Source organism: Chiloscyllium plagiosum, unplaced genomic scaffold (genome assembly GCF_037043375.1).
Source record: "Chiloscyllium plagiosum isolate Xiang-an unplaced genomic scaffold, Cpla_swu_hap1 HiC_scaffold_19, whole genome shotgun sequence".
NCBI lineage: Eukaryota > Metazoa > Chordata > Chondrichthyes > Orectolobiformes > Hemiscylliidae > Chiloscyllium > Chiloscyllium plagiosum.
In genome coordinates this window covers 6179004-6205783 of record NW_028270157.1, presented here as the reverse complement: position 1 = coordinate 6205783, position 26780 = coordinate 6179004, and the positions used below count along the sequence as shown (strand labels likewise).

The window sequence follows — 26780 nt, the reverse complement described above, 5'->3', positions numbered from 1 at the left end:
ATTGCTGCAACATCAGAAATAAAATGATTGCTGGTGTCAGATGTATCATTTAAAAAATGTTTACCAATAATACGATGAGTCACTTTGGAGCCTCTCCAGATTATATGTGAAAGAGCGTTGTATTATTTTAGACATCAACCTTTTAGCATGCCCTTCCAAAGATTCCAATTTATTGTCCATGCATTATTCCCAATCCAGTACAGTAAATGTGTACAGAAAAATTGGCAATCCATTGTTTAAATTAGTGGCTTATCAAACCTTTGAAATGGTTTTCTCCTTCAGAGAACCTATATTATCTAATTAATTCATTCATGTGTGTGCTTCACCAAAGACAGGTCATACAGCCATATAATCTCTACAGTAGAGAGAGGCCTTTTGTGCCATTGAGTCTATATTGTCCCTCCGAAGAGCACCTCAACCAGACCCACCTCATCTCCCTGACCCCACATTTCCCATGGCCAATCCACCTAGCCTGCACATCTTTAGACTGTGGGGGGATACCAGAGCCCCAAGCAGAAACTCAGGCAGATACAGGGAGACTGTCTGCACAGACAGTCACCCGAGGCTGAAATTAAACCTGGCCCTAGTGTTATGAGGGGGCAGCACGGTGGCTCAGTGGTTAGCACTGTTGCCTCACAGCACCAAGGTCCCAGGTTTGATTCCAGCCTCGGACAACTGCCTATGTGGCATTTGCACATTCTCCCCGTGTCTGCGTGGGTTTCCTCCAGAAACGGGTTTGAGTGAGTTACTCTTCGGAGGGTCGGTGTGGACTGGTTGGGCCAAAGGGCCTGTTTCCACACTGTATGGAATCTAATCTAATCTAATCTATGAAGCAGGAGTGCTAATCACTGAGCCACTATGCTGCCCAAAACCTGATTAGATGCTACGAAGTAGATGGCAATGCCTTAACCATTTGTGTGTTGTAAGGCCACTAGGACCTCTTCCATCCTTCCATCAAGGGGTGTGCTAACCTCCTTCCTTTCAAACAACATACTACAGCACATTGTATATTGGTGCGACATCCTGAGTTGTTTCCTTGGCAGTTTTTATCAGTGGTGATTTGCTGTTGCCTTCCATATGGAAGGGCAGAGCAAAGATTTTCATCTGTCTCTTGATCTAACTTGGCTTGTCGCTGTTATTCTGAAACAAAATATTAGCCAACTGAGCTCTGTTTCATGTCCCCACTCTCATCACAGCATCTGATGTTTTTACTTATGTAGCATCAGCACCCCCAGATCCATGATATCATGACTTGTATAATGTGGTAAATTTCCAACAATTTTCAGTAAACTTGTCACAAGGATTAAACAAAAACTTCATGAAAAGAGACTAATTGGTCCATCAAGCATATTCCCTCCAACAAAAGACAATTCCATAAGACATCAGAACAGAAATAGACTATTCGGCCCATTGAGTCTGCTCCACCATTCAATGAAATCATTACTGATCTGATAATCCTCGATTCCACTTTCCTGCTGTTTCCCCAGAAACATGATTCCCTTCCTGACTAAAACTCTGACTGTCTCAGCACTGAATATACTTAATGACCCAGCCTTGACATTGTCTGCTGTAAAGAATTTCACAGATTCACTATCCTCTGAGAGAAGTAATTTCTCATCATCTCTGATTTAAATGTGCAACCCCTTATTTTGAGATTATGTCCTCAGTTCCTACAGTCTCCTACAAGGTAAATCAACCTTTCCCCATTTACGCAGTCAATTTGCTAAGAAGCTATTTTTTGGCCATCTCTCATTCTTCAATATTGTAATGAATACAGGCCTAATGTGCTCAACATCTCCTTATGTGACAGTCCATCCATACCTGGGATTAGCCTGGGGAATCTCCTCGGGTCCTCTCCAAAGCCAATATATCTTTCCTTAAATAAGGAATCTAAAACTGTTCACAGTTGTCATGTGACTAGTGCCTTCTACAGTTTTAGCAAAACCTGAACATTTTCAATCCATCACTGCACCAGAGGGATTAGGTAAAGATATTAAATTAACAACTCCAATTTCCAAAATTAATCAACTGAAAACTTTATGGTGTCAACCTAACATTGTAGTCTACTTGAACTGTAAACCATAAAGGATTATCCTGTGGGTCTCAGTCAGATAGTGTTCCTTAATCCTCGATGTCTTAGTCACTTATTATTACCTACCTAACCAGGTGTTCAAACCAACACCATGTAAAGGAGATAGTCAATAGAACATGTAAAAAAAAACTCAGTTTTAAAAATAGAAACCAAAAATGCTGGAAATAATCAACAGATCCCAGGGCAGTGTCTGTGCAGAGAGAAAACAGAATTGTTAATTGGGTTTCTTTCTGTAAGTTTGCTGCATGATCTGCTGATTACTTCCCACATTTAGTTTTTATTTTACATTTTCAATAACACCGCATATTGTTTTTGTATTAATTTCCTTAATGTTGGAATTTATGTCATTTCATCATGGAGAAAGGGGCAGAAATCTCTAACTTGTTCGCTCATGTACTGTAAAAAGAATTCTCCTCCCTAAAGACATTGTGATATATTTTTGTGCATTTTCAACATTGTATACGGTCTTATTGGTACAGCAGACTCTGATTTGCATGTGCTAATGAGGCTCCTTCATTTTAACACTGTCTTGCTTGGATGCCCACTTGTCTGTCCTCAGCATGCTGCAATACTGCAGCAAATCGCAGTGCAAGCTGGAGAAGCAACATGCCATCTTCAAACCAGGCAGTTTACAACCTCCTGGGCTCACATTCCGATAACTTAATCTGAACTATCAACATTCTTTCTCCCCCAGCATTCCAACTCCCCCGCCCCCCCCAACTATTTCATAAATGTTGCCCCCTCCACATTTCACTTCAGTTCTGATGAAGAATCATCTAGCCTCAAAACATTAGCTTGCTGTTTCTCCATGGATGTTGCCTGACCTGCTGTGACCTCCAGTATTTTTTTTCAGTTCAGATTCCAGCATCTGTAGTAATTTGCTCCTGCCCATATCAGCCAGATGCCTGGCCATTATGGTATAGACCGTGTGATTTCTATATATTTTTAATTATATTTATGTTAAATTGGCTGTTGGAGGGACACTACCACTGTGTCACAAGAACCCCTATATTATTTTGATAGATATTTTCTAATCAATCTTCTCAGTGACGCAACTCCACATTTCTGGATCAGCTGTGACTTGAATCCTAGGCCTGCTAGAGTCCCTAATATTATTTATACAAGATGTACCTAATAACATTGTCAATTCTGACTCCCTTATTTCACAGGATTACTTCAGTTGCTGCAGAAAAGAACTCCATTGAGAAATGTAATTGACGTCTCAATTAACAGGTGAAAGGTAAATCCCAGAGCCAGTTTCTGGGAATTACCCTGAGAATGAGATGGGAGATACAAGTCAACTGATTGCACACTATAATTAGGAGATGGCAGATGGCAAAACATGTGACAACTGAACATGTCAACACTAGAGAGAACAAAGCAAGAAAACGCTTATATGTCAAACTCTTCACATTTGTCACCAGGGACTGAAATTTCAACTGCTGCTTTTGTTTAAAAATATTATGTTCACGACTGGAGCCAAAAACCTATGTAACAAGGTAGTCTGCTGACATAATCACTCCTTTAGACTTGTCAGCTATGACAAAGGGACTGCAAGGTGAACTATGACTCAAGTTAAATACGTCAGTTATGAAGTTGGCCTACATGAAAAGGTCTGTTAATAATTCGGTATCACATTAAACATCTTCCACTTTTCCCATTCACAAAATTCCATTTACTAAGGTAAAAAGCGTAAAGACAATGCACTGAATCACAGGTAATTTTGTTTGTGGTTTATGGGATGAGTTGATTTTTTGGTTAAGTGCAAGTTGCATTGGGTTTTTTGACGAGATTCGCGTCAAACTCACCTCATTAAATAGCTACACTATGACATCCAATGCTATCCACATTTTACCAACACCAATTCCTCCTGCAACTCAGAGGTTATCCACTGAAAGACCAACATCTCTTATACCATGTTTCAAAGCCTGTTATAGACTCAGAGAAGCACCATCTGTCCAGAGCTGTCCTGCATTTGTCCTCGACATGGTAGACAGAGGAAATTGATGGCCTGCTTTACGGACAGGGACCTGGACGTCCTGCTGGATGGTATGGTGCAAAGGTGGGACATCCTCTCCCCCAGGTTTAGCAATGGAGGCCACAACACCAGCCTGGTCCAAGGTTGCCACCCAAGTAAGAGCAATCCCAGTCATCTGGCGAATTGCCTTGCACTGTAGGAAGAAAATTAATGTTCTTCTCCACTTGGCCAACATAAATGCTGCCAGCATCTCTCCAATACTTCATACTCATTCTGCCACTACTACTGTGTCCAATTAGCACCATGCTGTACCACTCTCACTACTGCCTGCAATGTCTTCCCTCACTCGCTACCACCCACTCCAACCCTCAACACCACCAGCCTTCTGTGCTGCCTACTCACTCACTGACATGAGACAACTCCCCATCTGCACCAAAACTACTAGCTCTGGCACTCGTTTTCATCTCCCATAATTTCTGCCTCTCTCTCATTCCGAGGAAAACAGAAGAAAGAATCAAGACAGGTGGTGCGCTACCTAACATTTGGCTCCCCATCTCTTATATGGAAAACATTCTGACTGACAATAACCAAGCCCTGATCTGGCATCAGCGGCTTCCCTTGACTTAGTGTGCTGGGACCCCCCCCTGACCGAAGGCTATATCCCTTGGCTTGACAGAGGCCTGCTGAAAATTACGCCTTTTATGTAATAGTTATAATAATTATGCTTATTATTAGACCATAGGATGAAGGTCTAAATGACAAGGCAAGACAGAAGTAATATAAGCGTGGTATCTCTATCTGAGGGGACAAGACAAGGCAGGGATGCTGTGGGCATCTAGATGGCCTCAGAGCGAGTGCTATAACAGTGAGCAAATAACTCAGGGATAGGGCCTGGTCCAGTCCATGTGCTGGATGCATGTACCTGAGTGCACTGTGTTCTTGCTGCAGCATTGCGATGCAGACAGAGGTACAGCATTGAAGTGCAGAAGCATCCTGAAGTATACTGGAAATGTGCCATGTGTCATCAGGGTTCTTTGGGATTGGTACATGTCAAATACCAACATCTGTGGACTATGGAGTTTGTGTGGCCAGTGTCCATGGAGTGAGTTCTGAGATGTCTGTGTCTAGTATCTAAATGGAGTCTAATATGTCTTCCGAAGTAAGTGGTGAAATGAATTCGCTAGGTAAATTTCGATAATTTACATGTTGCCATTTCTTGACATCAGTTTTTTTGAAGCTGAATGTTCATCATGAAATTTGGGTGTTAATAAAGCATCTAACAAGCTATAATCCCTTTTAGTTGGTAACTCACCATGCTGTTTAGCAAAAACATAAAAGATGGCATGAGGTGCTCCTGGTGTTGAGATCGGCCTCACTAAACTTGTCTGATTCTGCCACAAATTGTACCAAAGCTCCATCGCTCAGACCCCTACAAGATTCCACCCTATGTGGCTGTAATGGGAATTATATTTCAATTTAATAATTCTGCAAGCAATTTATATGCGTGAATGTATAACAGAACTAATTATTTTCAAGGTGGTCCCAAGAGGGTATTTGTGAACTGATTACTTTGTGACATTGAAACATCCAGTGCCTTTTGATTGATTGAAACAAAACCATTCAGCTTGTGTAATGTTGGATTTAAAAATTCATTTACTCACTCTTTAGCATAAATTACCCCACAACCAAATTACTGTTGTAGTAGGCTCTCAAAATGTTGCTGACTGATTGGGTGAGACAGTCCACCAGGCTATGTAAAAATAGCTATGTATGGATTCTTATCACTATTTCAATAAAGGCTTCATTACTTCACAAAATGATTTTATTATTTTAATAGTGGCAACCAAAATCATCAACATGAAAAACATTCATCTATTATTAGAATGTTACGCATGTTATTTGGCAAAAGTAAAACTGATTATGTTAGTTTTTTTTGATGAAGTACCCTGAAAACAACACACTAAATTGAAACGAACAAACGTTAATTAAAAAATGATTATATGGGATTAAAATCCAAAAAAAAATCAATGGTGCAACACAAGAAACATACCAAATAAAGCTGGCAGTAAATTGATTTTCAAGCCTCATTTCTTTGTTATCAAAGAGTTATTGGCTCAAGTCATAACCCATATGCAACTCATGTGTCTTGGAAGATAGTGAACAAAAACTGAAAGAATTGCAGAAACTGTAAATCAGAAACAAAAATAGAAATTGTTGGAAAAGCTCAGCAGGTCTGGCAGCATCTGTAGAGAGAAATCAGAACAGGAGGAAGGGTCATTCAACCCGAAAGGTTAACTCTGATTTCTCTGCACAGATGCTGCCAGACCTGCTGAGCTTTTCCATCAATTTCTGTTTTTGTTTGGGAGATAGCAAGATTGGTCAGCAAAGAACATAAGCACAATGCCTGGTCTGATTTTCCCGGTAGGTGTCAGCTCCTGCAGTTGGCCCATAGTTTTAAGGATGACAAAAGTGAGGACCGCAGATGCTGGAGATCAGAGTCTAGATTAGAGTGGTGCTGGAAAAGCACAGCAGGTCAGTCAGCATCCGAGGAGCAGGAAAATTGACGTTTTGGGCAAAAGCCCTTCATCAGGAATGAACATAGTTTTAAGGATGTCTACTTCATTTTAAGAGAAAGTATCTTAATAAGCAAATAACAAGATGTAGAACATGTGACTAGCAGCTACTGTGTCATCTACCTTGCAGTCTGTAGTGTAAGAGAGTTACAGCTATGCTTTCCTGAATGTTTTTTATAGTGATTCTGGCTGCTGAGCAACCTGCAATGCATCTCCAAATACAAAGATCCTACAGTTAGTTTACCAGTGTTGGTGCGAGCTTGGTAAATTTGTGTTGACCAAACATTGAAGCACAACACTCTACAGCCCACTAGGCAACATCCTAATTGGCTGCTCCCCACTTGCCATTCGATTGGGCAGGGTGGTGGGTTACCAATACTGAAGCTCAATCAAAGGGTCTCCAGTGACATCCAGCTAGTAGCCTAACTGTGAGAGGTGGGTGCTCCTGAGACAGACAGATAAACAAGAATATGCTTCCATCTTGAGGCACCCTCAGCTGCCTGTATTGAAGTTATAAATTAAAATCTATTAAGTAGAGGTATTAGTTTGGAGGGGATAATCCTCCACAGACAGATATAGAGACAACGCTGTGACCTTTCATCTTCCATTAGTGTGGAAAAGAGCCTCAGGCCAAACTGGTCCTTTCCCTGATGCCAGGAAATTGCTACATTTAAGATGGTAGCATCCACACGCAGTGGCCAGTCTGCCTTGATAAAGGATTGGGACAACTATAAAACGATGTACAAGTTGCACTGCACATTGATCTAATTGGCTGTACACCTCCATGCAGTGAACAGTCAGCCTAGTCCTAGGAAATTCCCTGGAGGCTGGACTATATTGGCAAGGACCTCGTATCCATCTCCAACTTCACAAGGTTGAGACAATCTAGCAAAGAACACAATCACAAACGTGCAATCGGTGGCTGCTGTGGTCCCTAGATATTATTTAGAATTGCAAGCTGCATTCCTGGTTCTCTGAGCTCAACAATACCATTAATTAAGTAGTTTGTACTTTCTTTCCTGGTGATAAACTCCACTCTGTAAAGACTATTGGCGTAACTATCTTGCCTGCTGGCCAGTCAGAACAGCAATTTGCAAAGATGGTGGTGAGTCTCAAATAAATGCTATTTGTCTAATGCTAATTTCAAACATATACTCTGGATGCTTACAGACCTCCCTTTACTATTATGCTAGGTGACACACTTCCAGTGCAGAATGAACATGCCTTATGTACATCCACTGCCATATTGAAAACTTCAGTACTCACTCTCCATTCGTGATCTATTATCAATGACATTGATGCAGGGCCTGAAAGTAAAGTATCCAAGCTTGCTGATGACACAAAATTATTTACAAAAGTAAGCAATGAAGAAAACATAAAAAGGTTGCGAAGGATATAGTCAGACTGGGTGAATAGGTGAAAATGGCAGATTAGTGATGTGGTTGAAAAATAAAGAAAAACAGAAAAAGCAGAGACACAAGGAAATATTTGCATTCAAGGTACCTGCATGTCCTTGCACATGAATCACAGAAAATTAACATGCAGGTAAAGCATGTTAATTATGAAAAAGATAATATTTAAGCTCTTTTAACTAAGGGATTGGAGCATAAGATTAAGTAATTCTTCTGCAATTAAGCAAGCCATTGGAGCCCACATCAATGAAATACTGTGCAGTTTGTTAAAAATCACACTAGCTTTCGGAGTGACGCTCCTTCAGGTGATCACCTGATGAAGGAGCGACGCTCCGAAAGCTAGTGTGCTTCCAATTAAACCTGTTGGACTATAACCGGGTGTTGTGTGATTTTTAACTTTGTACACCCCAGTCCAACACCGGCATCTCCAAGTCATGTGTATAGTTTGGTAGCTTACTAAAGTAAGGACACGCTTGCTCCTGAAGGAGTTCAATGGAATCTAATTGATTGATTTCTGGAATGGAAAATATCCTATGACAAGAGATTGAGTAGACTCGGTCTACCTTCCATGCAGTTTAGAATAATAAGAGATTATCTGAATGAAAAATAAATATCGTCAGAGTCTTGAGAGTGTTCCCCTGCTTGCCATGGATTGAATCTAGAAGTCAGTGTAGTAGTTGTGTTTAGTGCAGCTTCAACAACACTCAAGTAGGTTAACATCATCCAGGAGAAAGCAGCAGAGCACCATCACTGCAAATTCATTGCTGAGCCATTCACCATCCTGACTTGAAAATATATTCCTGTTCCTTCAACTCCATTGAGTCAAAATCCTGAAACTCCCTCCCTGATGACATTGTGGGTTTACCTACAGCACACAGGATGCAGCAAATTTAAATAAGAAGCTCATCACCACTTTCTCAAGAGCAACTAGAGATGGACAATGAATGGTAGCTCAACCAGAGAAGCTCAGAATCTCTGACTAATTTTAAAAACAAGGAACAGTCACTTAGGACTGGGATGATGAGAAATTTCTTCACTCAAAGGATTGTGAATTGTTGAAATTCTCTACTCCAGAGAGCTGTAAATACCAGATTCCAACCCCCCCACCACCACCACCACAATCCTCCCCACCAAGGGAGAGGTGCATTGATTTTTCGGTTCTAATGGAATTAAGAGAAATGGAGACAATGCAGAAAAGTGGAATTGAGTGAAAGTATTATCTTTTTGAATGGCAGACAGCCTAGAGGACCAAATAGCCAATGCCAACTTCTATACCTTATTGATTTTCTAACAGCCTCCTCGCCGTTAAAACATGGATAGATAGCTAACTTAGCCAAGCAGCAAGGGATGCCAGTTACATTGGCTAAGTAAATCTCTGACATCACAAAACCCACACACGAGACACAGTGCAAACATAGTGCCAGGTTCTAATGACATTAGCATAACGTAAACATTAGCATAATGTAAAAGACAACAGTTATTCTGGACAGACATACCCCAACAATTTATCCACTAAACAAAGGAGGACACAGACAGAAAGACACCGGGTCCTGCTACACAAAGAAACTAACAGAAGCATGTCATCTAATGATTGACTCATGTTTTCAACTGGAGGTAGTGAGAACTGTAGATGCTGAAGATCAGAGTGGATAAAGAGTGGAGCTTGACAAAGGACAGCACACTGATGAAAGATTCCGACCTGAAACATTGACTCCCCTCCTCCTCTCATGCTGCTTGACCTGCTATGCTTTTTCCAGCTACACTCTTGTTTCGAACTATGAAGTGTATCTCCTTGATTGGCCAGAACTGTAAAGTTCCAGAAAGCCATCTAAAAGGTAAGAAAAAGGTTTAACCAACAAACCTTTTTCTTGGAATCTCTTGGAAGTTCTCTTGGAATTTTCTGTGGCCTTCTGAGAGTACCAGCATAGCAAGAGATGAGCTGACCATCCAGAGAGAGAGAAGAAGAAAGCAGCTTCACAAACCCAGAGACAGAGCCAGAGAGAGAGAGATTGCGTAAATCTACAAGAAACTCGGGAAGTATTGTAACCTTAAGGGGTCAAATAGGATTAGAGGTAGTATGTTTAATATTGAAGGTTATTGTAACTTTGATCCTAACAAAGTTGGGACTGTTTTAAATTACTGGCTTGCTCTCATATTGATTTGACCATTTCAGTATTGTGGGACATCTGGGCAAATTGATTCATAATATTCTGGTCATGGTTATCTAAATTGTTTTCAGGACAGACAAGATAACACTTTATTTATAGAAAAGGCATGGTGTAATCCAATTTCAAGTCAAAGACGGTCACATTGATACTTCAACATCTGGTAGACTGGGTATTAATCAATACAGCAATGTACATGTATTGATCTCCACCAGAATGAATGAAGACATTGGTGTGTGATTGACCTAATATCTATATCAGTTCTCATTCTGCTGTACTTCATTCATAGGAGAAAATAGATACTAGATTCAGGTTGGGAGAAAGTGAGGACTGCAGATGCTGGAGATCAGAGCTGAAAATGCGTTGCTGGAAAAGCGACGTTTCGGGCATGAGCCCTTCTTTAGGAATGCGGAAAGTGTGCCAAGCAGGCTAAGATAAAAGGTAGGGAGGAGGGACTTGGGGGAGGGCTGTTGGAAATGCGATAGGTGGATGGAGGTTAAGGTGAGGGTGATAGGCTGGAGTGGGGGTGGGGATGGAGAGATCAGGAAGAAGATTGCAGGTTAAGAAGGTGGTGCTGAGTTCGAGGGTTGGGATTGAGACAAGGTGGGGGGAGAGGAAATGAGGAAACTGGAGAAATCTGAGTTCATCCCTTGTGGGTGGAGGGTTCCTAGGCGGAAGGTGAGGTGCTCTTCCTCCAGCCGTCGTGTTGCTATGGTCTGGCAATGGAGGAGTCCAAGGGCAGAGGAGCGGAAAGTAGACAACACCTCCTCCCACCCTGTCCCCTGTAAAAACGCCATCCTCCACCGCATCTCCTCCACTTCCCGCTCCTCCGCCCTTGAGCCCCGCCCCTCCAATCGCCACCAGGACAGAACCCCACTGGTCCTCACCTACCACCCCACCAAACTCCATATACATCGTATCATCCGTCGTCATTTCCGCCACCTCCAAACGGACCCCACCCTCCCCTCCCCTATCAGCGTTCCGAAAAGACCACTCCCTCCGTGACTCCCTCGTCAGGTCCACACCCCCCACCAACCCAACCTCCACTCCCGGCACCTTCCCCTGCAACCGCAAGAAATGCAAAACTTGCGCCCACATCTCCCCCCTTATTTCCCTCCAAGGCCCCAAGGGATCCTTCCATATCTGCCACAAATTCACCTGCACCTCCACACACATCATTTACTGCATCCACTGCACCCGATGTGACCTCCTCTATATTGGGGAGACTTGTGGAACATTTCAGAGAATACCTCTGGGACACGCGGACCAACCAACCCAACCACCCCGTGGCTCAACACTTCAACTCTCCCTCCCACTCCACCAAGGACATGCAGGTCCTTGTACTCCTCCATTGCCAGACCATAGCAACACGACGGCTGGAGGAAGAGCGCCACAAGATTGTAAAGCAAAGAATTTATAGCAAAAATTTACAGTGTGATGTAACTGAAATTAAGTTAAAAATCACACAACACCAAGTTATAGCCCAACAGGTTTAATTGGAAGCACACTAGCTTTCAGAGCGACACTCCTTCATCAGGTGATAGTGGAGGGCTCGATCGTAACACAGAATTTACAGCAAAAATTTGCAGTGTGATGTAACTGAAATTATACATTGAAAAATTGATTGTCTGTTAAGCCTTTCATCTGTTAGAATACAGTGATAGTTTCACTTCTTTCATGTGTAAATCACAAAACCTTTTTTTTAAAGTTGCATTCTCGGGTTAGCTGTTAACAATGGTGATAGCTAGACAATATGTTGAAGGTTCTGGATTAGTGGTGCTGGAAGAGCACAGCAGGTCAGGCAGCATCCAAGGAGCAGCGAAATCGACGTTTCGGGCAAAAGCCCTTCATCAGGAATAAAGGCAGTGAGCCTGAAGCGTGGAGAGATAAGCTAGAGGAGGGTGGGGGTGGGGAGAAAGTGGCATAGAGTACAATGGGTGAGTGGGGGAGGGGATGAAGGTGATAGGTCAGGGAGGAGAGGGTGGAGTGGATAGGTGGAAAAGGAGATAGGCAGGTAGGACAAGTCCGGACAAGTCATGGGGACAGTGCTGAGCTGGAAGTTTGGAACTAGGGTGAGGTGGGGGAAGGGGAAATGAGGAAACTGTTGAAGTCCACAGAGGAAAAATGAGGTACAAAGGTAAACTGGCCAAGAATATTAAGGAGGATAGTAAAAGCTTTTTTAGGTATGTGCAAGGCAAAAAAATGGTTAGGACAAAAATTGGGCCCTTGAAGACAGAAACAGGGGAATATATTACTAGGAACAAAGAAATGGCAGAGGAATTAAATGGGTACTTCAGATCTGTGTTCACTTGGGAAGACACAAGCAATCTCCCTGAGGTAACAGTGGCTGAAAGACCTGAACTTAAGGGAATTTATATTTGCCAGGATTTGGTGTTGGAGAGGCTGTTAAGTCTGAAGGTTGATAAGTCTCCGGGGCCTGATGGTCTGCATCCCAGGGTACTGAAGGAGGTGGCTAGGGAAATCGTGGATGCGTTGGTGATTATTTTCCAGAGTTCAATAGATTCGGGGTGGGTTCCTGAGGATTGGAGGGTGGCTAATGTTATACCACTTTTTAAGAAAGGTGGGCGAGAGAAAGCAGGTAATTATAGACCAGTTAGTCTGACCTCAGTGGTGGGAAAGATGCTGGAGTCTATTATAAAGGATGAAATTACTGCACATCTGGACAGTAGTAACAGAATAGGACAGAGTCAGCATGGATTTATGAAGGGGAAATCATGCTTGACTAATCTTCTTGAATTTTTTGAGGATGTAACTATGAAGTTGGACGAGGGAAATCCAGTAGATGTAGTGTACCTGGACTTTCAGAACGCTTTTGATAAAGTCCCACACAGGAGGTTAGTGAGTAAAATTAGGGTGCATGGTATTGGGGGCAAAGTACTAGATTGGATTGAAAATTGGTTGGCTAATAGGAAACAAAGGGTAGTGATAAATGGCTCCATTTCGGAATGGCAGGCAGTGACCAGTGGGGTACTGCAGGGATCCGTGCTGGGACCACAGCTTTTTACAATATATGTTAATGATATAGAAGATGGTATCAGCAATAACATTAGCAAATTTGCTGATGTTACAAAGCTGGGTGGCAGGGTGAAAAGTGATGAGGATGTTAGGAGATTACAGGGTGACCTGGACAAGTTAGGTGAGTGGGCAGATGCATGGCAGATGCAGTTTAATGTGGATAAATGTATGGTTATCCACTTTGGTAGCAAGAACAGGAAGGCAGACTACTACCTCAATGGAATCAATTTATGTAAAGGGGCAGTACAGAGAGATCTGGGTGTTCTTGTACACCAGTCAATGAAGGCAAGCATGCAGGTACAGCAGGTAGTGAAGAAGGCTAATAGCATGCTGGCCTTCATAACAAGAGGAATTGAGTATAGAAGCAAAGAGGTGCTTCTTCAGCTGTACAGGGCCCTGGTGAGACCACACCTGGAGTACTGTGTGCAGTTCTGGTCTCCAAATTTGAGAAAAGACATTCTGGCTATTGAGGGAGTGCAGCGTAAGTTCACGAGGTCAATTCCTGGAATGGCAGGATTACCTTACCCTGAAAGACTGAAGCGACTGGGCTTGTATACCCTTGAGTTTCGAAGATTGAGAGGGGATCTGATTGAGACGTATAAGATTATGAAAGGATTGGACACTCTGGCAGTAGGAAACATATTTCCACTGATGGGTGAGTGCCGAAACAGAGGACACAGCTTAAAAATACGGGGTAGACCATTTAGGACAGAGCTCAGGAGAAACTTCTTCACCCAGAGAGTGGTGGCTGTGTGGAATGCTTGCCCCAGAGAGCAGTGGAGGCCCAGTCTCTGGATTCATTTAAGAAGGAGTTGGATAGAGCTCTCAAAGATAGTGGAATCAAGGGTTATGGAGATAAGGCAGGAACATGATACTGATTAGGAATGATCAGCCATGATTATATTGAAGGGCGGTGCAGGCTCGAAGGGCTGAATGGCCTACTCCTGTACTTATTGTCTATTGTCTATTGTCTATATTGTCTATTGATGCCCTGGGGTTGAAGTGTTCCGAGGCGGAAGATGAGGCGTTCTTCCTCCAGGCGACTGGTGGTGAGGGAGCGGCGGTGAAGGAGGCCCAGGACCTCCATGTCCTCGGCAGAGTGGGAGGGGGAGTTGAAATGTTGGGCCACGGGACAGTGTGGTTGATTGGTGCGGGTGTCCCGGAGATGTTCCCTAAAGCGTTTTGCTAGGAGGCGCCCAGTCTCCCCAATGTAGAGGAGACCGCATCGGGAGCAACGGATACAATAAATGATATTAGTGGATGTGCAAGTAAAACTTTGATGGATGTGGAAGGCTCCTTTAGGCCTTGGATAGAGGTGAGGGAGGAGGTGTGAGCGCAGGTTTTACAGTTCCTGCGGTGGCAGGGGAAAGTGCCAGGATGGGAGGGTGGGTTGTAGGGGGGCGTGGATCTGAAAAGGTAGTCACGGAGGAAACGGTCTTTGTGGAAGGCGGAAAGGGGTGGGAGGGAAATATATCCCTGGTGGTGGGTTCGTTTGGAGGTGGCGGAAATGTCGGTGGATGATTTGTTTTATACGAAGATTGGTAGGGTGGAAGGTGAGCACGAGGGGCATTCTGTCCTTGTTACGGTTGGAGGGATGGGGTCTGAGGGCGGAGGTGCGGGATGTGGACGAGATGCATTGGAGGGCATCTTTAACCACATGGGAAGGTAAATTGCGGTCTCTAAAGAAGGAGGCCATCTGGTGTTTTCTGTGGTGGAACTGGTGCTCCTGGGAGCAGATACGGCGGAGGCAGAGGAATTGGGAATACGGGATGGCATTTTTGCAAGAGGTAGGGTGGGAAGAGGTGTAATCCAGGTAGCTGTGGCACTCGATGGGTTTGTAAAACATGTCAGTGTCAAGTCGGTCGTCATTAACGGAGGTGGAGAGGTCCAGGAAAGGAAAGGAGGTGTCAGAGATGGTCCAGGTAAATTTAAGGTCAGGGTGGAATGTGTTGGTGAAGTTGATGAATTGCTCAACCTACTCGCGGGAGCACGAAGTGGCGCCAATGCAGTCATCAATGTAGCGGAGGAAGAGGTGGGGAGTGGTGCCGGTGTAATTACGGAAGGTCAACTGCATATGTTGAAGGTGTTAGCCCCCTGTGTACTCTGTCTATGACCTGATGTTTAGATTGATTCTAATCTAAAAAGTGAGATAACAGAGTTTTACATAAATTCATGCAGTTTTTGAGCTCAGAATTATACATGAATGCAAAGTGCAATGTAATTCTGCAAGTACCCCACAAAATATATCTGTGATGTGGGTCTTTGTGTGTGTGTGTGTCTGTCTGTCTGTGGTGGGGGCTGTGAGTGTGAGAAAGTGTGTGTGTGTGTGTAGTGAGTGCAGAGTGTCTTAAGTCTGTGAGGGGGTGCATGTGGGAGTGTGTGTGTCTATAAGGGTGTGCGTGGGTGTCTGTGTGCGCATCTGAGTGTACCTGTGTCCGTGTGTATGTGAGAGTGTGTGTGTGTGTGTGTGTGTGTGTGTGTGTAGGAATATCTGTGTGTGTGTGTGTGTAGTGCAATGGTGATCACCTGTAATGTGGCATGAACCCAAGGTCCCGTTGAGGCCCTCCCTATGGGTACCGAACTTAGCTATCAGCCTCTGCTCGGCCGCTTTGCTCTGCTGCCTGTCCCGAAGTCCACCTTGGAGGATGGTCACCCGAAGGTCCAGGACATTCAGCCTCGGACCTTCGGGCATAAGATAGCAGTAAAGAGACATTTCCAAAGATTATCAGTGTCAGAACACCAAACCTGTTCACCCCACTTCAGATCTCAAAGTTCCAATCTTGTTCCTGTGATAGGTCACCTTACTCATCATTGTTATCATGGAAGGAGGAAATCACATTGACAGCTCTGGCAGGCAGTTAATTTCCTCAAACAGCTAAAGTAAATGACATCTGCATATGTGGACATGTACGTTGGGGAGCTTGATGAAGGCTGTATATAAAAGTAAAGTCACCATCGTCTCAGAGGATATTAGGGTTGCTCTCTCATTACAAAGAGATGACTGGTAGTGAATTTAACCTAAGGGTTACCATGTCTCGGGCAGGGGCAAATTTAAGAAGGCCTCAACTGTTGCAGGAATTAGAATTATTCATCTTACAGTGCAGATAGAGGCCATTTGGCCCATCGGGTCTGCACTAACCCTCTGAACAATATCTCACCCTATCCCGGTGACCCCATTTTACCATGGCTAATCCACCTAACTAGCACATCTTTGGACTGTGGGAGGAAACCAGAGTACCTGGTGGAAACCCAAGCAAATATGGAGTGAATGTGCAAACTACACACAGACAGTCAGCCAAGGCTGGAATCAACCAGTGTCCCTGGCAGAGTGAGGCAGCAGTGCTAACCACTGTGCCATCCATGCTGTTGGTGTCACTCAGCATCACAAATCAGCCATTCAGATAACCTTCCTCTATGCAACAATTTTGGTCTTTTTTGTCTCTAGCATTTCTGTTGACTGAGAAGATCATATCAATTGTGGTTCTTCCAGTCTTAAGCCAAACTGGAATTCAGAATAGATCCATTCATCCAGGATCTGTAGTCACATTAGGATGGTTTGGGGAAATACTTTCACTAGATTAGAGTGGTGCTGGAAAAGCACAACAGTTCGGGCAGCATCCGAGGAGCAGTAAAATCGACGCTTCGGGCAAAGCCCTACATCAGGAATACAGGCAGAGAGCCTGATGAAGGGCTTTTGCCCGAAACGTCGATTTTCCTGCTCCTCGGATGCTGCCTGAACTGCTGTGCTTTTCCAGCACCACTCTAATCTCGACTCTGGTTTCCAGCATCTGCAGTCATTGTTTTTACCAAAATACTTTTACTGCAATGCTTAGCAGGCAGATACCAGGGTAGTGCTGCAATCATTGTTGCTTTTGTTCTTGTTCTCATCACAATATTTGTGTGATAAATATTCCGGTGTGTCAACCTCAACCTCAGACAGAGAAACGTTCATGCAGCTGCTGCAGGAAAGCTGGTTGGCTATGCTTGATGAGCTCAGGCAGTATAACATCAGTATAACATCAGTGACTGCATGGCAAACAAGTCAATCATTTTGTCAAGCTCCTACACTGTGGATTAAAGGCAGGTAGGCTTTCTATGTTGTCCAGAGCTATATGAGTGAGTGTTCTCCCTTGGGTACAACAAATCTCTCCAACTATTAACTAGGGAGTAGCGGTATAAGAGTAGGGAAGTCTTACTGCAACTATACAAGGTGCTTGTGAGATCACATCTGGAATACTGTGAGCAGTTTTGTTTGCTCACTCATGGGACCAGCATGCTGACCAGTATTTATTGCCTATCCCTAGTTAGGCCATTTCACAGGCCAGTGGAGAGTCAACCACATTGCAGTGGCTCTGGAGTCACACATAGGCCAGACCATATAAGAATGGGAACTTCCGAAATGTCCACCTTTCCCCCAACCAAGGATTCCCAGCACCATTGTTGACAGGGTCCTCAGCAAGGTCTGACATGACTCCCACACTTTGGCCCTCACCCCCTCTCTTCCCTTCCACAACAGCGATAGGGTCCCCCTTGTCCTCACCAACTATACCAGCAGCATTCACATCAAGTGGATCATTAGCTGCCATTTCCACTGCCTCCAGTGAAATGCCACTACCAGACACATATTCCCCTCTTCTCCCTTGTCAGACTTCTGCAGTGTGAGATAATGTGTTATGAGATATTGTTATAGGTTATCTTTATTATCTCACTCACCAGCTTGCTCTATTCATAAATATCATGTTTCCTATTCATTCATATTATTTATTATAACAAGGTTTCATTCATTAATTCATGAAACCATAGTTCTATATATAGTATCCAAATTTAAAAACCCATTACTGCATTTCCACACCTCACCAGCCCTTGCTACAAGCTGTGTTTACCTCTGAATAAGTGCAGTTTACAGAACAATACATCCCCATCAAGTCTCCTATGAAACATTATAATATTAATCAGCCCTTACCAACCATCTCCTGAATAAATAAAGTACCTGTTAAATACCTTTTAACTGGGCCATTATCACTTTAAGCATTTCCTTGAAATTGCATGAATGAATGAAACTCATAACAGCAAAGAGTAAATAAATCTCACAACCCAGCAGCAGTGCTCAGTTTAATATCCTTTACTTTTTTCTTAAGTATGGGTCCAATTTTTAACTTATTTAAGCACAAAAGCTTTGCATTTTTACTAATATTTATTAACTTAAAAGGCAAAAGGACTAACACCTCCGAATTATGCAGCAGACTGGACAGATATCCCATCAGAAGTAGCAGCCAGCACTGAGCACATACAGTTAGAGTCAGAGATGTACAGCATGGAAACAGACCTTTCAGTCCAACCCGTCTATGCTGACCAAATATCCCAACTCAATCTAGTCCCACCTGCCAGCACCCGGCCCATATCCCTCCAAACCTTCCTATTCATATACCCATTCAAACGCCTTTTAAATATTGTAATTGTACCAGCCTTCTCCTCTGGCAGCTCATTCCATACACGTACCGCCCTCTGTGTGAAAAGGTTGACCCTAAGGTCTTTTTTATATCTTTCCCCTCTCACCCTAAACCTATGCCCTCTAGTTCTGAACTCCCCCATTCCAGGGAAAATACTTTGTCTATTTATCCTATCCATGCCCCTCATGATTTTGTAAACCTCTACAAAGTCACCCCCCCAGCCTCCGACCCTCCAGGGTAAACAGCCCCAGCCTGTTCAGCCTCTCCCTATAGTTCAAATCCTCCAACCCTGGCAACATCCTTGTAAACCTTTTCTGAACCCTTTCAAGTTTCACAACATCTTTCCAATAGGAAGGAGACCAGAATTGCATGCAATATTCCAACAGCAGCTTAATCAATGTTCTGTATAGCTGCAACATGACCTCCCAACTCCTGTACTCAGGTAAAGGAAAGCATACCAAACGCCTTCTTCGCATAGAACAATACAGCACACAACAGGCCCTTCGGCCCTTGATGTTGCGCTGACCTGTGAACTAATCTAAGCCCATCACCCTACACTATCCCATCATCATCCATATGCTGATCCAACGACTGTTTAAATGCTCCTACTGTGGCTGAGTTAACTACACTGGCAGGCAGGACATTCCATGCCCTTACGACTCTCTGACTAAAGAATCTGCCTCTGACATCTGTCTTAAAGCTATCACCCTCACTTTGCAGCTATGTCCCTCGTACAAACAGATGTCATCATCCTTGGAAAAAGACTCTCACTGTCCACCCTATCTAATCCTTTCATCATCTTGTATGTCTCTATTAAATCGCCTCTTAACCTTCTTCTCTTCAGTGAGAACAGACCCACGTCCGTCAGCCTTTCTTGATAGCATCTTTCTTCACAACATCCTTCCGATAGGAAGGAGACCAGAATTGCATGCAATATTCCAACAGCGGCTTAATCAATGTTCTGTATAGCTGCAACATGACCTCCCAACTCCTGTACTCAGGTAAAGGAAAGCATAACAAACGCCTTCTTCAGACCAGGCAACATCCTGGTAAATCTCCTCTTCACTATTTCCAATGCTTCCACATCTCTTCCTGTAATGGGGCGACCAGAAATGCATACAATATTCGAAGCAAGGCCGAACTAGCATTTTGTACATTTGCAGTTTGACATCATGTCTCTGGAACTCAATCCCTCTAACAATAACACCTAACACACCGTATGTCTTCTTAAGAGCACTAGCTCTTCTTCAGGGCACTGGGTGGCAACTTTCAGGGATCTATGTACATGAACTCCAAGTTCTCTCTGCACAGAAAGCCAGTTTCTAATGCACACTGCTAAATCACCTTCAATCCCATGCCTCCGCATTTTCTCCTGTAACCTACCATGTGGAACCTTATCAAAGGTTTTACAGAAGTCCATGCACACCACGTCAACTGCCCTACTCTCATCCACATGCTTGGTCATCTTCTCAAAAACCTCAATGAGGTTTGTGAGACATGACCTGCCCTTGACGAATCAATGTTGACTATTTCCAATTAAATTGTTACCTGATGGATGAGGCACGGTGGCACAATGGTTAGCACTGCCGCCTCACAGTGCCAGAGACTCGGGTTCAATTCCCGCCTCAGGCGACTGAGACTGACTGTGTGGTCTTATGGTCTTATGTGTGGAGTTTGCATGTTCTTCCCGTTCTGTGGGGGGGTGCTCCGGTTTCCTCCCACAGTCCAAAAATGTGCAGGTTAGGTGAATTGGCCATGCTAAATTGCCCGTAGTGTTAGGTGAAGGGGAAAATGTTGGGGAATGAATCTGGGTGGGTTGCGGGTCGGTGAAGACCTGTTGGGCCAAGTGGCCTGTTTCCACACTGTAAGTAATAATCTTTTTCCTAAAACAACATTTGCAATCCTCCAGTCCTCTAGTACTAAACCTGTAGTCAATGATGACTCAAAGGTCAAGGCGAAAGGCTTGGCATCTCCTTCCTAGCTTCCCAGAGAATCCTCGGATAAATCCCATCCGGCCCAGAGGACTTAACTACTTTCATACCTTCTTGAATTGATAATACCTCCTCCATACTAACCTATAACCTTTCAAGTGTAATAGCCCGTACCTTAGTCTTCTCCTCTACAATATTCTCCTTTTCCTGAGTGAAAACAGATGAGAAATATTTGTTTAGCACCTCTTCAAACTCTACAGGGTCTTCACTTCTGTCTTTGACTTGCCCTATTCCAACCTCGTCATCCTTTTTTTTTAGATTAGATTACTTACAGTGTGGAAACAGGCACTTCAGCCCAACAAGTCCACACCGACCCGCCAAAGCGCAACCCACCCGGAGGAAACCCACGCAGACACGGGGAGAATGTGCAAACTCCACACAGTCAGTAGCCTAAGGTGGGAAATGAACCCGGGTCTCTGGCGCTGTGAGGCAGCAGTGCCAACCACTGTGCCACCGTGCCGCTCATCTTTATTCCTCACATATTTATAGAAAGCTTTAGGGTTCTCCTTTAATCTACCTGCTAAAGACTGCTCATGTCCCCTCCTTGCTCTTCTTAACTCTCTCTTTAAATCCTTCCTAGCTACTCTAACTCTGCATTGCCCCATCTGAACCATCTCACCTCAACGTTACATAAGCCTTCTTCTTCCGCTTAACACGAGATACAATTTCTTCAATAAACCACAGTTCCCTCATATTATCACTTCCTCCTTGCCTGACAGGGCCACACCTATCAAAGACACGCAATATCTGTTCCTTAAACCAGATCCACATTTTGTTTGTCCCCATCCCCTGCATTTTGCTGCCATTCTTTGCCTCCTAAGTCTTGCCTAATCACATTATAATTGCTCTTCTCCCATCTATAACTCTTGCACTGTAGCATGTACCTATCTGTTTCTATCACTAAACTAAATGTAACCGAATTATCGTCACTCTCTCCAAAGTGCTCACCTATCACTAAATCAAACACCTGGCCTGGTTCATTACCAAGTACCAGATCCAGTGTGGCCTCCCCTCTTGTTGGCCCTTCGACATACTGTGTCAGGAAATCCTCCTGTACATATTGGATAAAAACTGATCCATCCGACGTAATAGAGCTATACCATTTCCAGTCAATGTTGGGGAAGTTATAGTCTCCTATAATGACCACCCTGTTCCTTTCACACCTGCCCAGAATTGATTTGTCCATCCTCTCCTCCATATTCCTGGAACTTTGCGGAGGCCTAGAAAAACTCCCAGCAGTGTGGCCTCTCCTCTGCTTTTTCTAAACTCAGCCCATACCACATCAGTAGATGAGACCTTGTCAATGTTCTTTCGGCTACTGTTATACTGTCCATGACTAACAAAGCCACGCCTCCCCCTCTTTTACCATCTTCCCTGATCTTAATGAAAGATCTAAACACTGGAATCTGCAACATCCATTCCTGACCCTGCTCTATCCATGTCTCAGTAATGGCCACAACATCAAAGTCCCACAACATCAAAATCCATTCTGCAAGCTCACCTACCTTATTCCGGATACTCCTGGCATTGAACTAGATACACTTCAAACCAGCTTGCTGTCTGCCAGCACATTCCCATGACCGTGAAATCCTGTCTATGTCCTCCATACTCTCATCCTCCTATGCACTGCAACTACACCTCAGGTTCCCACGCCCCCCCCCCCCCACTCAGCTAGTTTAAATCCACCCGAATAGCATCAGCAAATTTTCCACCCAGGATATTAGTACTACTCTGGTTCAAGTGAAGACCATCCTGTTTGTAGAGGTCCCATCTTCCCCAGAACGAGGTCCAATTATCCATAAACCTGAAACACTCCCTACTGCACCATCCCTGCAGCCATGTGTTCAGCTGATATCTCTCCCTGTTCTTCACCTCACTATCACATGGCATGGGTAACAATCCAAAAATAACAACTCTGTTTGTTGTCGCTCTCAGCTTCCATCCTAACTCCCTGAAATCCTGCTTTACAGGAAAACACTCACTTATATAGCTGAGGGGGGAGAAGACCCTCCTTTCCCAGAAACCTCTGCCCTCCGAGGTGCTGACACTGCTGACGGTCAAGGTAAGCTTTTAAAGTTTTAAATCAATGACTCACCTTTCCCAATAAGCCCCTGGTCCAAGCTCGCACTTTTCCTGCTGCTGGCAACTGAAATGGAGGGCTCCGACGCTCGATGTAAGCTTTTAAAGTTTTAAGTCACCTTTCCCAACCTTACTAGTTTAAATCCTCCCGAGCAGCTCCAGCAAATCTCCCTGCCAGTATATTAGTCCCCTTCCAATTCAGATGCAATCTGTCTTTCTTGTACAGGTCACTTCTACCCCAGAAGTGATTCCAATGATGCACAAATGTGAACCCTTCTCCCCTGCACCAGCTCCTCAGCCACGCATTCTGTCCTCCTATTCCTATCCTCACAAGCTCGTAGCATTGGGACTAATCCAGATATTATTACCCTAAAGTACCTCCTTTTTAAATTCTTGCCTAACTTTCTATATTCTCCCTTCAGAATCTCATCTTTTTCCCTTACTATGTCATTAGTTCCAATGTGTGCAATAACCTCCTGCTGGTCCCTCTCCCCGTTGAGAACATTCTGCACCCTCTCTGAGACACCCTTGATCCTGGCACCAGGGAGGCAACACACCATTCTGATTTTTTGCTGCTGGCCGCAGAAATGTCTATCTTTGCCTGTGACTAGAGAGTCCCTGTCACAATCGATTGCTTGAAACTCAACATGCCCCTCATTACATTATCTAGTCTTTATACTAGAAACCTGGCTGTTTATGCTACATTCCCCTGAGAGTCCATCATCCCCTTCATTTTCCAAAACAGCGTGCTTGTTTGAAATGGGGATAGCCACAGAAGACTCCTTCACTAACTAACTACCCCTCCTATCTTTCCTGGAGTTAACACATCCACCTGACTGTATCTGCAGGTTTTCTCCCTTCCTACAACTGCATCCATCACACCCCCAGCTCTTGTAAATTCCTCTAATTGCCTCTAACTGCCACTCCAGCTGATCCATTTGATTTATAGGATTCACAACAAAAGACACTTCCTGCTGACATAATCATCAGTAACATGGAAACTCTCCTCAAACTCCTATATCTGACAGGAAGAGCATATCAAGAGCATATAACTGTACTAAAGGCGATTTTTGCTCCTTCACAATCTACAGACCCAGAAATTAGCACCGTCTTTTTGCTGTAACAAACAGTGCTTCAGGCTAACTTAGTACTTATGGTTTATATTTTTTTAATTTAATCAAGAGACAGATCTCTCTAAAACATATAATCAAAAAATAACTCAATCTACTCACTACTGTAGACTTACAGCAAGGTTATACTTAAAAACTATGCATTAATCTGTTCCTGTGCTGAGAGCTCTCCCACATAAGTTCCTCCAAGCTCAGCTGCGAATTTCGCTATTTGTTCATTTTTCCTAGATGTTCTCCAATGTCCAGAGATACATGAACTCAAATAGCAATGGCAGTAACTGTGGATATTCACTGCTGTGTCAGTTAGTAGTGTAGGTTTCATTCTCTCTCTCCGTCACTGACCTGCATTTGTTTGTCTTCCTCCTTTTAAAAGTGCCGTTTGTTTTGATCTTTTCCCCAAAGATACAAAATAATGCAACAGCATATAAAACAGTAATTGCTGGTCCTGGAATTCAAGGAAATTACCTACAACATCTAAAATACCTCAAAAAAGGAGCAGCTCCTACAGCCACAATTTTTCCAATCCTCCATCTTGGATTACCCAGATTTCTTTTTGTGAAGTGTGGTGGCCAAACTGTAAAAGTCTGTAAGCTTGGATAAGGATTGTATGATTCTCTTCAAGAGGTCTCAGTAGAATCAAAAGGGGGGAACTGAGAGATATTGTGTTATGAGCTATCTTTATTAATTTACCTGGTATTCATAAATACCAGGTTCCCATTCATTCGTTCATAATCCTTTACTGACCTTTTATTTAAATTAACACAGTTTCATTCATTCATTCATAAAAATGCAGTTCTGTAGTATCCAAATTCAAAAACAACCCTTTCAAACCCATTACTGCATTTCTGCACCTTACCAGTCCTTGCTACAAGCAGGGTTCACCTCTGAATAAGTGCAGCATACACAACAATACCATCCCCATCAGCCATTACCAACCATCTCTTGGACCTGAATAGATTAGGTACCTGTTAAATACCTTTAAACTGGGCCATTATCACTTCAAGCATTTCCATGAAATTGCATGAATGAATAAAACTCATGTCGGCAAAAAATACATAAATCTCACAACCAAGCTGCAGTAATCAGTTTAATATGCTTTATTCTTTTATTAAGTATAGGTAAACATTTTAACTTAGTTAGAGCATATTTTAATAATATTTTTACTTATTAGCACTTTTAATAATATTTACTAACTTAAAAGACAAAAGAACTATCACCTCCTAATTATGCAAACAGACTAGACAGATGCCCCCCCGGCAGAAGTAGCAGCCAGCACATAGCACATAGAGTCATAGAGTCATAGAGATGTACAGCACAGAAATAAACCTTTCGGTCCAACCCGTCCATTTCTACCAGATATCCCAACCCAATCTCGTCCCACCTGCCAATACCCAGTCCATATCCCTCCAAACCCCTCCTATTCATATACCCGTCCAAATGCCTTATAAATGTTGCAATTGTACCAGCCTCCACCACTTCCTCTGGCAGCTGATTCATACACATAGTATCCTCTGCGTGAAAATGTTGCCCCTTAGGTCTCTTTTATATCTTTCCCCTCTCACCCTAAATCTATGCCCTCTAGTTCTGGACTCCCCAACCCCAGGGAAAAGACTTTGCATATTTAGGCAAAAGTGAGGATGCAGATTCTGGAAATCAGTATCTAGATTAGAGTGCTGCTGGAAAAGCACAGCAGGTCAGGCAGCATCCGAGGAGCAGGAAAATCGACATTTCGGGCAAAAGCCCTTCATCAGGACTCATTTGTCTATTTATCCTATCCATGCCCCTCATGATTTAGTAAACCTCGATAAGGCCATCCTTCAGCCTCCAATGCTCCAGGAAAAACAGCCCCAGACTGTTCAGCCTCTCCCTATAGTCCAAGTCCTCCAACCCTGGCAACATCCTTGTAAATCTTTTCTGAACCCTTTCAGGTTTCACAACATCTTTCCGATAGGAAGGAGACCAGAATTGCACACAATATTCCAACAGTGGCCTGTACAGCTGCAACATGACCTCCCAACTCCCAATGTCCTGTACTCAATACTCTGACCAATAAAGGAAAGCATATCAAACACCTTCTTCACTATCCTATCTACCTGCAACTCCACTTTCAAGGAGCTATGAACCTGCACTCCAAGGTCTCTTTGTTCAGCAACACTCTCTAGGACCTTACCATTAAGTGTATATGTACTGCTAAGATTTGCTTTCCCAAAATGCAGCACCTCGCATTTATCTGAATTAAACTCCATCTGCCACTTCTCGGCCCATTAGCCCATCTGATCAAGATCCTGTTGTAATCTGAGGTAACCTTCTTCGCTGTCCACTACACCTCCAATTTTGATGTCATCTGCAAACTTACCAACTAAACCTCTTACACTCGCATCCAAATCATTTATATAAATGACAAAAAGTAGAGGACCCAGCACCGATCCTTGTGACACTCCACTGGTCACAGGTCTCCAGTCTGAAAAACAAAGGTCCATCACCACCCTCAGTCTTCTACCTTTGAGCCAGTTCTGTATCCAAATGGCTAGTTCCCCCTGTATTCCGTGAGATCTAACCTTGCTAATCAGTCTCCCATGGGGAACCTTGTCGAACGCCTTACAAAAGTCCATATAGATCAAATCTACCACTATGCCCTCATCAATTCTCTTTGTTACTTCGTCAAAAAACTCAATCAAGTTTGTGAGACATGATTTCCCACACACAAAGCCATGCCAATAATCCTAATCAGTCCTTGCCTTTCCAAATACATGTACATCCAGTCCCTCAAGATTCCCTCCAACAACTGGCCCACCACTGACGTCAGGCTCACTGGTCTATAGCTCCCTGGCTTGTCCTTACTACCCTTTCTAAAGAGTGGCACCATGTTTGCCA

The 26780-nt window shown here is 43.6% G+C and overlaps 1 protein-coding gene and 1 non-coding gene across 2 annotated transcripts in view; both read right to left on the bottom strand.

Annotated features, from left to right (window-relative positions):
• tmem117 (transmembrane protein 117) overlaps nucleotides 1-26780 on the bottom strand; it is a 471225-nt gene that overhangs the window by 412085 nt on the left and 32360 nt on the right. The gene's annotated exons all lie outside the window — the stretch shown is intronic.
• Nucleotides 868-992, bottom strand: LOC122559871 (U6atac minor spliceosomal RNA). The gene has a single exon (XR_006314583.1). It is a non-coding gene; the product is annotated as a U6atac minor spliceosomal RNA (small nuclear RNA).